The 13,487-nt window shown below is 37.0% G+C and overlaps 1 long non-coding RNA gene across 5 annotated transcripts in view; it reads right to left on the bottom strand.

Moving 5' to 3' along the window:
• LOC148758738 (uncharacterized) overlaps positions 1–13,487 on the bottom strand; it is a 260,925-nt gene that overhangs the window by 81,598 nt on the left and 165,840 nt on the right. The window contains exon 4 of one of the 5 annotated variants that reach the window (XR_016020159.1): positions 2,143–2,230. The exons of the other annotated variants lie outside the window; for them this stretch is intronic. This is a non-coding gene — a long non-coding RNA (uncharacterized LOC148758738). The remainder of the gene's footprint in view (positions 1–2,142; positions 2,231–13,487) is intronic. 5 annotated transcript variants of the gene reach the window in all.

Raw genomic sequence — 13,487 nt, 5'->3', positions numbered from 1 at the left:
CAGCAATATCCTTCCAAGTTGTGTACAGATCAAATTAAGTCATGCACTGGAAATGTCTCTGTAAACTGGGAAGGAAGCCATGAATTTTTGTTTTTATTAGTTAAAACACTTTAACTTGCTTATCATTCCTGGGCATTTGTAGATGGCATATTTCAATATAAAATAAGTTGCTGAAAATCAACTAATGCAATACTAAAATCATGTTTAAGTTTAATCCTCAGGATTTCAAATGCTTAAAATATGTTATTGAATTATGTGTTGTAGACGCGAGATGAGGAATGAGCATTTTGGGGAAGTGGGAGTTGCATGGCCAGAATTCCTTTCTATGTCTCAACAGCAAAATCATTGCAAAATCCAGGAAGACAAAAGAAGAGGACTTTTCTGACTGTGAACAGTTTTTTGGAAAAGGCACAAAGTCCTCAGTGTTTATAGTGTTATAAAAGTATAATTATTTAAAACTTTGCCACAGTTGAAAAACTGCCATATTTATAGATGACTCCTCTGGCATTAAACCTGTTTCCTTTTTCCTCCCCTTGCAAAAGAAGATATTTAGTGGTGTTTTTAAGAGGTTTCGCCTGGTTGAAATCTTCTGTACAATATTTGCTTAATGAGCTGATTAACAACTGTTACTGAGAATTAATGAATGAAATCACAGTGGTAATCACCATATTGCAAATCACTGTGTTGTATTAGGTTACGATGGAGGCATCCATTCTACAGTGACGACTCTTTCGTATAATGAAGGTATCTGAACAGATTGTATCCCAGGTCTCATTGAAGGAAGTCCAATAATGTTTTGGATGTAGGGAAGCCTTTTGGAATTCCCTCAACAGTAAGCAACAAAAGACTCTATTAGTAGAATATTATTCCATTAAGCACAGGAAGCATTTGGATTTTAAATAATTATTCAGAGTGCTTTCGAAACCTATTTTAGCCTTCATATACATATCATAATCCAAACACACAGAAATCTCGCCATCTGATTAGGCATCTGCTTTAACATAATTTGCAAGGGAATGGCAAATAAAACATAAATGGCTACTGCAAGGGGATTTGAGTTTTGACATTTTTTCTGCTCTGCCAGATAGTTTTCAGTTCAGAATATTTAATAAAATCATTTTATTTGCATTTAAGATGGTGCTAGAAATCTCATAGTCTGGACTGTTGAATTCCATTACAGAATGTTTTAATAATGAATAGTGATCTCCATAAAGCTATTGTAAAAATAATGAACAGATACCTATGATTCTGTTATGTAAGAGCCAACAATGTATTGTCATGTGCTAATATTGAATGAGAGGTATAACTAATTGATTTTGTGTAGTTGGTTCTCTAAATATTTAGTTAGAAACCAGAATTACTCATTAGCCTTACGTAAGTTACATCACTTCCCCTTTGCAGTATAGCCTCTTGGTTCAAGCATGTAAGAAAGTAATTCAAATGACTTACTGCTATCATACCAGGAAAAATGGCTAAATGAATTAAATATCGTTCCTTAATTAATGTATTTAAACCAGGTATGCAGGTTAAATAGTAGAGTTTATAAAGAAAGTTAATCAAATTCAGAATATTTTAAAGAAATTCACCATTTATAATTTATTCTAATAAACATAAGATTATATAACAAAAATTGCACAGAAGCCTGGATCCCATCGTGGATTTACTAGTTTTGCTCCAGTACCTCCTAGCCTCTCTCATCTGGCTGCTGTTCATGGAGTTAAATGGTCTGGGGCCCCAAATTTATTACATGTCGCTTGAAGTACATCAGTATCAATGTCAGTATATATTTTTTATTGCAGATCTGTATTATTTCAAATCTGAACTGAGGAGTTAACCAACATTTCTTACCTTGTTTGTAGAGAAAAATTTTGTTGAAGTTCCAACAGGATTACCAATTAACTTTGAAACATAGCTCTGTGATAGATTAGGAACTCTCTGCATTTACCAATCCAAAACCATATGCACAAGAAAGGGCATGAAGCCCACACATGGCCCCACAGTCAGATGAGAAAGCACATGCTGGCTAACCCTGTGTCTTCAGGAGTCCACCCACCAGAGCACTGTAGCTGGGTATGGAGCAGGAAACAGTTTGTCAAGGACGCCAAGAGGCAGTCTGGAGGAGTGTGGCACAGCTGTCATTACCTGGGAGGTGACCGAACTGATAGGAGGTGCTGGTGCCCAGCAATCAGCCATGGGGTGGCTTGGTTTCCACGAAAATCTCACGCTGATCCTGCAGTAACAATGAGGAACCACAAGTAGCTGGGAGTGACAACAGCCCTTAACCAAAGGAATAACGACGCCCGAATTAGTATGAGGGGAGTCAAGTCACCAAGCAACCTTTTCAGAAACCATTATTTACACAGGAAGAGATAATAAATAATATCAGCCACTTAGTGGCTTCTCCGTTTAACAGATAACTTTATGCACTGAGATTTAAAAACAAAGAAAAGCAAAGGATAATTTTTAGGATCCACTGCCCCTTTCGTAGCTATGCAAGTTATAAATTATAGTGTTTCAAAATGTAGCCATTTTCGTTCCCAGTGGGTCTTGTTCTTTGTGTGTATATTTATCCAATTGTCTGATTCACTTAAGTTTGTAACTACAGGGTCTTGCTCTAGGTTTTAGAAATGAATAGCTCTAAAAAGTAAAAGCAAAAATCAATTCTTTAAAACCCAGATTTGCCCTGCTTGGAGTCATGTAAGGATGGCTACATGATTATCCAAAACAGCCCTGACCTAGAGACAAAAGCTTGTGGGGACTCCCTATGGCAACGGGAATTGTGACTTTTCTCTTTGCTGCGCGTGAGGCTCAGTCAGCGAAGACCTACTCCGGGTGACATCGAGCCCCTAGGCCTTGTTCAAAAGTGAGACGGCTGGGGTCTATTTTGGATGATGAGTAGGTAAGGACTATTCACCTTGAGAATACATAAAAATATTAGGGTGGTGCAAAAGTAATTGCAGTTTAAAAGGTTAAAAAATAGTTGCAAAAGCCGCAATTACCTTTGCACCCACCTAAGAGCTCATCTGAATTTCCATTTATTTCTCTCACAATGAGAGGAAGTTAATGTACTTAATGTGAAGGAATCGTGTTTCCTGCTTAAGCGTTAGGATGGCTTACAAACCTCAAAACCTGCTTTTCAATCAGATTTTAATCATTTTTAAACCACTAAAAGAATCACAGATTTTTTTCTTCTTAGTTTCTGCCTCAGTCAGTGCTAAGAATCCTCACTGCAGACTTCTAAAAGAGGTGATCACATAAGCTATAACTAGGACCCAACTTGATAGTTATGGCTGAGAACCCTGCCAGCCATCCAAATTCCTCACCTGCTGCTAGGTCTTTTTATTTGTAAATTTCAAGCTACTAACAAATATTCAATCTAACCCTTACAGACCGCATAGAAAGAAAGCCTGCAAATCTGGGCCGCTATCAAATAAGACTAGGAAGAAGCAGTACGATTTTGATCATCTCCTGGCCTCTCAAAATAGCCAGTTAGCAGAATTACTTGCTTGTGTCTCCTCATGTTCGCTAAGCACCTACTATGTGCCAGGCATTTACCAGAGTCTTGAAATTGAGGAAAGAGCAGACACACTCCCTCTCCTCACATAGGTAACCTACCGGTGACCACAGGGAAGCAAGCCAGAGACCGCCATGCCTTCTGTTTTGTGCCTTGATGAGTTTAAGATGTTCCAGAAGCACAAAGAAAGGGCACCACTATGCGCTGGTCAGGGACGGCCTCCTGAGCCTAATGTGCTTTGGGAACTAGAAAGAGTTCACCAAATTTCAGGTGCCCTACACTCCAGAGCAGGGATAATCATCCCCTTAGCTACTGACTTAAAAAAAAAAATCCTATTAGAAACCAAATAAGGTGCAGATTACCAGGAAACCTCTCTGTCCTATTTTTCCGACTTCTTAGGAATCTATAATTATTTCAAATTATAAAGTTAAAAATCAAAACAAAACTCAAATAGCACCCCCAAAAATGTAACACTTAAGGAAATATCTTAAAATGGCCTGTTGCCCAGGTCCCACTTTGTGGGGGTGTGACCTCAGAAGCCAACACGAAGCCTGGTCAGTAGGGCCTTGTGATAAAAAAGAACCCAGAAAAGGGCTAACCTGGGTAATAAAAGGCATGCTTTGATTTCTGCCAACTGCAGTTGTGTCCAGGGCTGGCTCTTTCAACACAGAAATGTTTTTAAAAGAGACTAGGAGAAACTGTAATTATTCCTCATAATGAGACCTGTGGCTCGTTGTTATATATTTCACTTCTATAAGTGCATGAAATATTATATGATAACTGGATTATTAATTAGCCACTAATAACTACCTTCTATTGTCCTGGTCATGGCTATGTAACTTTTTGTATATTATGCGTATTGCGAAATGTTTACGGTAAACTAAGAAGTTTCCTTTTAGAGATGAAAGTAATTTTGTGTGAAGAAGGGATGCAGCCCCAGCAGCTGGAAGAGGCAAGGAATGGATTCTCCGCTACAGCCTCTGGAGGGAACACAGCCCTGGGAAAGGCATGATTTCAGTCCCGTGACACTGATTTTGAACTTCTGGCCTCCAGAACAGTGAGAGAATAAATTTATGTGGGTTTAAGCCACTAAGTTTGTGGCTATTTGTTACAGCAACCATAGGACACTAACGCAGCACCACATGGATGATATTTAAGGACATGTAGTAGATGAGATCACCAAGAAAATGAGTGTAGACAGAGAAGTTATCAGGAAGTGAGCGGCAGGACTCTGAACATTTAGAAACAGGAGAGGAAGAACTGAGATGAACTGACAAATGGCTTCCATATGTGTGTGACACCATATGTGTGCAATGGGAAAGGAACATGGTCAGATAGAACTAAATCACCAAAACACTGGTGATCACAAAATCCTAACTTTTGTGGGAATTTGCAGAGCTTGCAGGGAATGCAGACTTTTCCCAAATCAGACAAGATAAAATTCAACGAACCTCATATGTAGGGTAAAGGGCAGGTCATTCTCGCTAACATGTCAGCGACACAAGTGTGGTGCTATTTTTTCTTTTTGTAACATATGTGTGTATCTACATTTAATACAAAACATTTATATCAAGTGTGTGGGGGGGAAGCATTAGTAAAATGATCCATTATGGATGGTTGGATTCTATTTCAAGAATTAATTAGCGCCTATAGAATATATTTTAAAATATTGGGTTTAAGTCATAGCTTGAAATGGGAATTAGGATGATGTTAGCGATCTGACAGGCCTGCACATGTCATCATCTGATTAATGACTGAACAGACAGCCATTTCTGACAAATTTCATCTTCACCACAAAAATATGGGTCTTTTGCCTGAGTCAATGAAGACTTCCTTAAACTTGGATAGTGCATCATGTCATTTTCAGTAATTTGGGTTGATGTTTTCTTTGTGCAAAGCAAAATTAAATGATGAAACACGCAGTTCTTATATAAAAGAATGTGTTGAGGAACAAAACGCCATGAATAAAAAAATCAAAGGCGTGGAAATTTAAATAAGAGTCAAATTACCTCAACTGAGGTAAAAAAGATGAAGTGATTGGGGCATTGGGTGTGTCCATATGAACAAAACTGAATGTGTTTTTTTAAGATACTCAGTAACGCACTATGCAGGAAGCCCAGAGAGATCCATGGTACCGAAAAGTATAATCGAAACAGACACACCAAAAGGGATGACCTGCTCGATCTGGGTGACAATGTCAAATTATTGTTATTTTTTTCTGCCTTTTGCTTCCTTTTCTCCATCTTCACTCCTTCCCTCTGTTTCCTTCTCCAAAAAGATCCTGTTAGCACAGACAAATGAAGCAGGTCAATAACATCCACCAAAAAAGACAGGATCTATTCAGCCAATTCAAAGGCAGAGGAACAGCCGCTGTGGTCTCCTTGTGCATTAGTTCAGAGGTGGCTTCTTTGCAGTAAAGCATCGGAAAGCTTTCATTTACACTTCCCTATAAACAAGGAAACATGTGGACTTAGGTAAAAAGCTATTTGCTGAGATTTTAGCAGCCAAGCCTGTGTGCATATGTGTGCAGGAGAGAGAGGAAGAGGAAGACAAAGGGAGAGAGAAGATACTTCTCAGTATAGTCTAAGGATTTTTAAAGCAACAGCAATGAAACACGTTGACCTTTTTATTACTTCTGAATTGAGGACAGCTTCCTCCCTGTAAAGCTTCAATTACATTGCAGGTTTTTATGATTTGGGAAGATACCATGGTAACTTAGGCAAGGAACCCAAACCAGGCTGTGTGATGTGTTGAACTGTGTCCCGTAACCTTCTGCAGCTTTACCAGTATGGCCTCAGAAATTATCCAGTTGCACATTTTCAGCTTAATTTTCCAAATGCAATTAGAGTACATGGTTTATAGGAAATAGTACATCAGATAAGAAGAAAAAAAACAGAACAGGTATATATGTAAATTCTAGGTTAATTAACTTGAAATTATCTTTTAAATTTTGAAGAAAAACAGAGTTGTTTTTTTCCCCTATAACTCAAGCATTGTTTCTTTTAAAAAAAATTTTTATTAGTTTCATGTGTACAAAACACTGTAATAGTTAGATATTTATCATTTATACCCCTCACAAAATGATAACCCCCTCCCCCAATCTACTACGGCTATGACATCGCATACAGCATTACATTTCCACTGTCTCTATTCCTTATGCTGTACTCCACTTCTTGTGACTATATGTGTATATATATATATATATATATATATATAAAATTATAGTTGACATTCATTATTGTTCAGCTTCAGCTTCAGGTGTACAGTGCAGTGATCAGGGATCTACATCATCCCTGAGGTGGTCTCCCTAATAAGAGAAGTGTCCATCAGATACCCTACAAAATCTTTACAACATTATTGATTATATTCCCCAAATTGACTTTCGTATCCCCATGGCAATCTTGTGATTACCTATTGCGCTTTCTAATCCCCTCACCTTCCCCCTTATCTCCACTCCCCCATTTACCAACCCTCAGTTTTTCCTCTATGTCTCTTAGACTGTTTCTGATTAGTTCATTTCTTTATTCTAGTCTTTAGATTTCACATATGAGTGAGATCATGTGGTATTTTTCTTTCTCTGTCTGACTTATTTCGCTTAGCATAATGTTCTCTAGGTCCATCCATATCATTGCAAATGGTAAGATTTCATTCTTTTTCATGGCTGCGTAATACTCCATTGTATAAATGTATCAGTTTCTTGATCCAGTCATCTACTGATGGGCATTTTGGTTGTTTCCATGTCTTGGCTATTGTGAATAGCACTGCAATAAACATAGGGGTGCACAGATTTTTTTGAATTAGCATTTTGGAATTCTCTGGATAGATACCCACGAGTGGAATTGCTGGGTCATAAGGTAGCACAATTTTCAATTTTTTGAGATACCTCCATACTGTTTTCCATAGTGGCTGCACCAATCTGCAATCCCACCAACAGTGCACAAGGGTTCCCTTTTCTCCACATCCGTGCCAACACTTGTTGTTTGTTGATTTATTGATGACAGCCATTTTGATTGGGGTGAAGTGGTATCTCATTGTGGTTTTTATTTGCATCTCTCTAATGATTAGTGAGGTTGAGCATTTTTTCATATGTCTGTTTGCCATCTGTATGTCCTCTTTAGAAAAATGTCTCTTCATGTCCTCTGCCCATTTTTCAATTGGATTGTTTGTTTTTTTGGTGTTGAGTTGACTGAGTTTTTTTATAAATTTTGGATATTAACCCCTTATCAGGTATAGCATTGACAAATATCTTCTCCCATTCAGTAGGCTCCCTTTTTGTTTTATTGATGGTTCCTTAGCTGTGAAAAAACTTTTTAGTTTGACATAATCCCATATGGAAAAACAGAGTTTTGTCAGATATTGAACCATTTATGATTCTATTGGTGGTATTTGCATTTCAGGAAGGATTTAGTAGTCTAAAATTATGCTGTTATTGGTTGTGGAAAATTATTTAATGACATGAAAAAGTATTCATAATAAAGTTGGAGTGGAAAACAGATTATAAAACAGTAGATATTATGAGTCCAATTTTACTTATATATATTTGTATATCTATCTATCTATCTATCTATCTATCTATCTATCTATCTAATCTATCTATCTATCTATACATATACACTTAAAACACAAATATAAAAGGGTTTCAGTGGTTATCTCTGAATACCTGAGTTACCAATGATTTTCTTTTCTATGATTTTCCATTTGTTTTCCAAATTTTACAATGTGAAAATTTTATTTGGTCATATGAAATCTAAATCACGCACATATGCATACACACAAACACACACCAACTCATTTTAAAAGAAAATAACTTCATGTTCCAACTCTATTTAGAAAAATGGGCATAGGACTTACCTACCATTAAAAAATCTACAGAACTGGACAACATATATTATACTAAACAACTGTTTTCAGGCAAAGCAAGGGTGCGTCCTCCGAAAGAAGGGACACACACAAGGTGAGCTCAGCACTATCCGCAGCTTTCTTTCCAGGAGTTCTTTGAAAATCCAGCCCTGGGAACTGAAGCCCAGACAGAAAGCGATGGTCTCTCTGGGTGCAGGAGACAGGCTGGTCCTGAGGCAGCCAAGGTAGCTGTTGAAGGAAGGTTCCCAGAGAGAAAGAAGCTGTACAGAGAAGGAACCCCAGAACACTGCATGGGATTCCTTGAATCTTTAGCCAAATGCTCAGCTTTGCATATGTGCAATGATAAGATCTAATGGAGAATAGTTACCTGGATGGAGACAGTGAACTGAAAAAAAAAAAAAAAAAAAAAAAAAAAAAAAAAAAATATATATATATATATATATATATATATATATATATATATATATATAGCATTTGGACAGTGCAGAGAAATATAAGCTTCCGAGTGACTAGAGTGGAGACTGATGTCTCAAAAAGGCTGTCCTTTATGAGTAGAGCTATAAAGGCTCTAGATGCAGCATACCAAAGCCTCGAACCAAATCTCAACAGGGTAAAGCATGCCAGAAAAAAGACAAGACGTCTGTTTCTTTACTAGACCCAAACTGATACACCTGTTTTCAAATTCATTGACCTTTGCTCACTGATGTTTGTTTCTAACTAGGAGTAGGCAATACATTCATAGAGACCACAGAAAAAGCAATTCATAAAAAAGTGATAAATTAGAATTCTTCACAATTAAAACATTGTTTGACATAAGACATTGTTAAGGAAAATGAATGGGACAGATCACAACTAAATATTGTGACTAAATCTGCAAAGCATCTATCTTTAAAAGAATGTATAGCTAGGAAATATTCAAAAGGTTAGTAACTCAATATTAGAAAGAGAAATAAGATCTTGAATATGGGCAAAAGATTTAAATAGGCACTTCAAAAAAGAAAGATATACAAATGGTCAGTTAGCACAGAAACATGTGATAAAATTTATCAGTTTCCAGAGAAATGTGAATTAAAACCATAACCAGACACCACTAGAAACTCATTAGAATGACTAATATTAAAGCACTACGTATTGCTAAGAATCTAGAATTGGAACTCTGCTATAATGATGGTAGGAGAGTACAATGTTATGGTCATTCTGGAAAATATTTTGATAGTTTCTTAAAAAAAGAAAAATACATGTACAGTATGACCTGGCAATTCTACTCTTATTTTCTTGAAAGAAAGAAATATCATGTCCGTAAAAATTCTTATACAAGAATGTTTATAGATGCTTTCTTCATAATATTAAAAAAACCCCAAAGTCTATCAACAGAAGGATGGATAAAATACTTATGGTATTTTATCATAGAATGGAATGCTCATTTTTGATAAAAAGGAACAAACTACTGATACACACAATACTATGGATGATTCTCAAGAATATTAAGCTGAGTAAAAGAATCCAGACACAAAAGAAGTACATACTGTGATTCCATTTATATTAATCCAAACCAGCAAAATTAATCCATAGTGAAAAAACATCAGAAAAGTGACTGCTTCTGAGTGGGAAGGGGCATGGATTAATTTTAAGAGGGGCTGGATGTTTTCTACACTATTTACATAGGTGTATGTATACAGGAAAACAGATTGAACTATACCCCTCAGATTTGTGCATTTCACTCTATGTATGTAGGTATGTTACCTTTAAAAAGAACTGTAAAATAAAGACTGAATTCTTGTTAGATTTATTTTGGTGTGTAATGGGTTAGCAATTCTGAAACTACATTTGTATTTTCTAGACTTCAACAAATGAGTGCCTATGTTAAAAATAATGAGAGACATGTTTCTCACTGTTGGAGTACAGATTTTAAATATGAAAGCATAGAATGTGTGCAATGGTGTCAAATTGGAATTGAAGTTATCAGAATGAATTCATGGTTATAAAGAGATAATTATAAGTAGGTGTATGTGCGTGTGCGTGTGTGTACGAATTTCCTAAACTGCTTGTGTTTCCTACATATTTCTAATGAGAGGCCTGGAAGCAGTGAGTTGCCCATGGCAATGAGCATACCTAAGGCAGAGATCTTCTACCTTCTGGAAGGTACTAGGGCTCCTTGAAGGAAAGGCTGATTCCAAGCATGGAGCAGGAAAAGGACATAAAATTTCTGGAAATTTTTTTGTGCCACAAAGTTAAGAAAAGGCTCAAAGAATTGACAATCTGGAACAAATTCAGGCTCTAAATAAATAACTATAGTAATGGATTACAATCCACTGAATGAAAAAACTCCATGAGTCCTTTCTGATACGAAGAATAAATGGATAAACAAACAAGCAAATGAATAAGGAAGAGGGATGCGGCTTCTTTACAGTGGAGCGTCAATTTATAAATATCAAAGGAATAAATCATCAATTCATGCTCAACCAATTTAATGAAGTTTGATGAGGAACAGGATATTTACAGTCTCCATGGATCTCCCTACAAATTGTTTATTATTTATCAAAGGAAAAAGTTACCTTTAAAGGGTAGAAACTTGTCAGTTACCACTTAAACCAACTAATCTAAGTTACTGTCACTAATATTGGGACAAATGGACGTAATATGTCTCCTGATATTATTCACTGAGAAGGGCACAACGTATCGGTGGTATTCCTGACAAAAAAAATACGTAATCATAATCTAATAATGAGGAAATGTAAGACAAACCCAAATTGAGATACGATCTACACAGTACATGGATGGTAGTCTTCAAAATATTAAAGTCAAGACAGAGGCTGAAGAATTGTATATATTAAGAAGGCTTTAGACACATGATAACTAAATACAATGTATGTTCCTAAATCAATGTGTATATAAAATGCATAATAGGTAAATATGTGTGGGTGTGTGTACATATGTTTATATCCATAAAAGATATTACTGGGATGATTGACAAATTTAAATATTCATATGTATTGTAGATTAGAAAATGTATCAGTATTAAATTAAATTTCCTGATTTTGGTAATTATGCTTCTGTCATATGTACGATGTCAGAGGAGTAGTAGATTGGGGGAGAGGGGTTACCACTTTGTGAGGGGTGTAAATATCTAACTAATACATTGTTTTGTACACCCGAAACTAATTTAAAAAAAATTACAAAAAAAATGATCAATGTAAAAATATACTATTTTTTCTAGGAAGTCCGTATTATAAGTGTTGTAGAGGGAAGATCCCAGTATTTCCAATTTCAAATACAGGGAGACATGGGGGGGGGGTATGGGGGAGAGAGAGAGAGAGAGAGGGAGAGAGAGAAGGGGAGAGAGTATAGGAAAGAAAGGGTGAGGGAGATAGGGAGAGTAAAATGGGACAACGCTTAGAGATTACTAAATCTGGCTAAAGGTTATATGGGAATTCCATGTACTATTCTTGCAACTTTTTTATAAGTCTGAAATTGTAGAAATATTTAAGTTAACAAAAAATGGAGAAAATACTTAGACACTTCACGAAGGAAGATAAACGAATTGCAGGTTTGTTTCCTGGAGGACTGCTGGGTGTTTGATGGGGTTCCCCAAGGCAGCTCTGTGGAGGGCATAGGGTTGGAGTTGGGGGGATGGGTGGCTGTGGACTGCCTCAGAACCGTGCTTGGTGTCTCCTAGAGTACCTTCTACACAAGGTCGTGGTTGCATGTCCTGGTATCTGTGCATTTTCTTGAGAAATGATAGCATTGGTAGCAATTACTGGAAACTGCATCGATCTCTTTCTTTTTTTGGAGCAGAAATTTTACCCAGTTAAAACCAATTACAGAGAGAAAGTGAAAAAAATTTTGCTATACAACTTAGACTAATTAGAAGAAAAATGTATAGTTCTTTAGAAGTTTAGCCAGGTTAAAAGAGATACTATGTTCTGGAATCATCTTTAGGAGAGGCTAGATTTTATAGTCAGCAAGAACAACAAGGCTAGAGGCCACTAATGGAAATCTAAACTGGGCCAACTCTGTTCTTCACAGGGATAGATTTTAGAGCAAAAAAGAATTGAAAGGAAAAGTCTAAATATCAGAACTAAATGAACTGATTTCTCACATTCCAAGAAGGATAAAGTCCCAAGAACACAACTGAATATTCCTGAAATTAGCAGTGGCTTTTCCAAATAGAGCATTAGGCAGAGTAATCCCCACAGAATGCTGGCTTTGTCTGAAAGTACTTTCACTCCTCTCTACTCAGATTCCTTCACTTCTTCGTCCAGTTCAAGGTTTTTCCTTGGAATCCTGGGGACATGTGTCTAGAGGAGGACTGCTGTTTGTCCGACTCCTACAGAGAGCCGGTGTGGATCACCTCGAGAATACTTCCCGGCCCACCAGAGTATTCAGTAGTAATGAAATATCCTGTACTCCAGACTGTTCCTGACGCTTCCCTTCCCCCATATCCTGGCTTTACCTCCAAACCTGACAAAGCGTCATGATAGTGATGGGCCTTCAGGGTTGATCCAGTTTCAAACAAACCTTTTACTGAAGCAAGGAACTTGAGGCTTTTGTCTCTCTTCAAAAGCAAAATTTAAACTCTCTCATTTTTAGCTTAGGGAAATGCCATTTCTTTAGGGATTATACTTTTTGCCCAAATGGAAGCTTTACAGAAGTATAACTCTTAGGATACTGTTTTATAGACAAGATGTATATGAGCATAGACAGTATTAAAAGAAAACAATAATACCCTGTGGAAGAGTTGGTAAAGTCTTGTATGATTTTACTTGTGTAGGGTTTTTATAGGCGATTTTAAAGCAAACATGCAAACCCAGTGTTTGGGTGTGAGTGGGGAAGGACTGAAGCTGTGTGTACACGTGGGTGTGGGTGTTTGCTGTGGGCAGCAAGCGTTCCCCGTGTTGTTAGTAACCGCTGTGGTGGAAAGAGGGCTCCTGCCTGTTTGGGGCACTGATTCTACAGGAGCTGCATTTGTGATTCATTTACAAACACTTGTCAACAGAGGTTTGAATCCGGAGGTGTTGGATCTGAGGAGGAAAAAAGGACGAACTAGCAGAGCTGACTCACTTGAGTGAAGGAGTCTATTAACCTATTTATGGGTAAGAGAGAAGACAGTTGT

Source organism: Rhinolophus sinicus, chromosome 2 (genome assembly GCF_057876585.1).
Source record: "Rhinolophus sinicus isolate RSI-liver-muscle chromosome 2, RSI-T2T, whole genome shotgun sequence".
NCBI lineage: Eukaryota > Metazoa > Chordata > Mammalia > Chiroptera > Rhinolophidae > Rhinolophus > Rhinolophus sinicus.
Note: the sequence above shows the minus strand (reverse complement) of the source record. Positions and strands in the feature narration are given on the sequence as shown.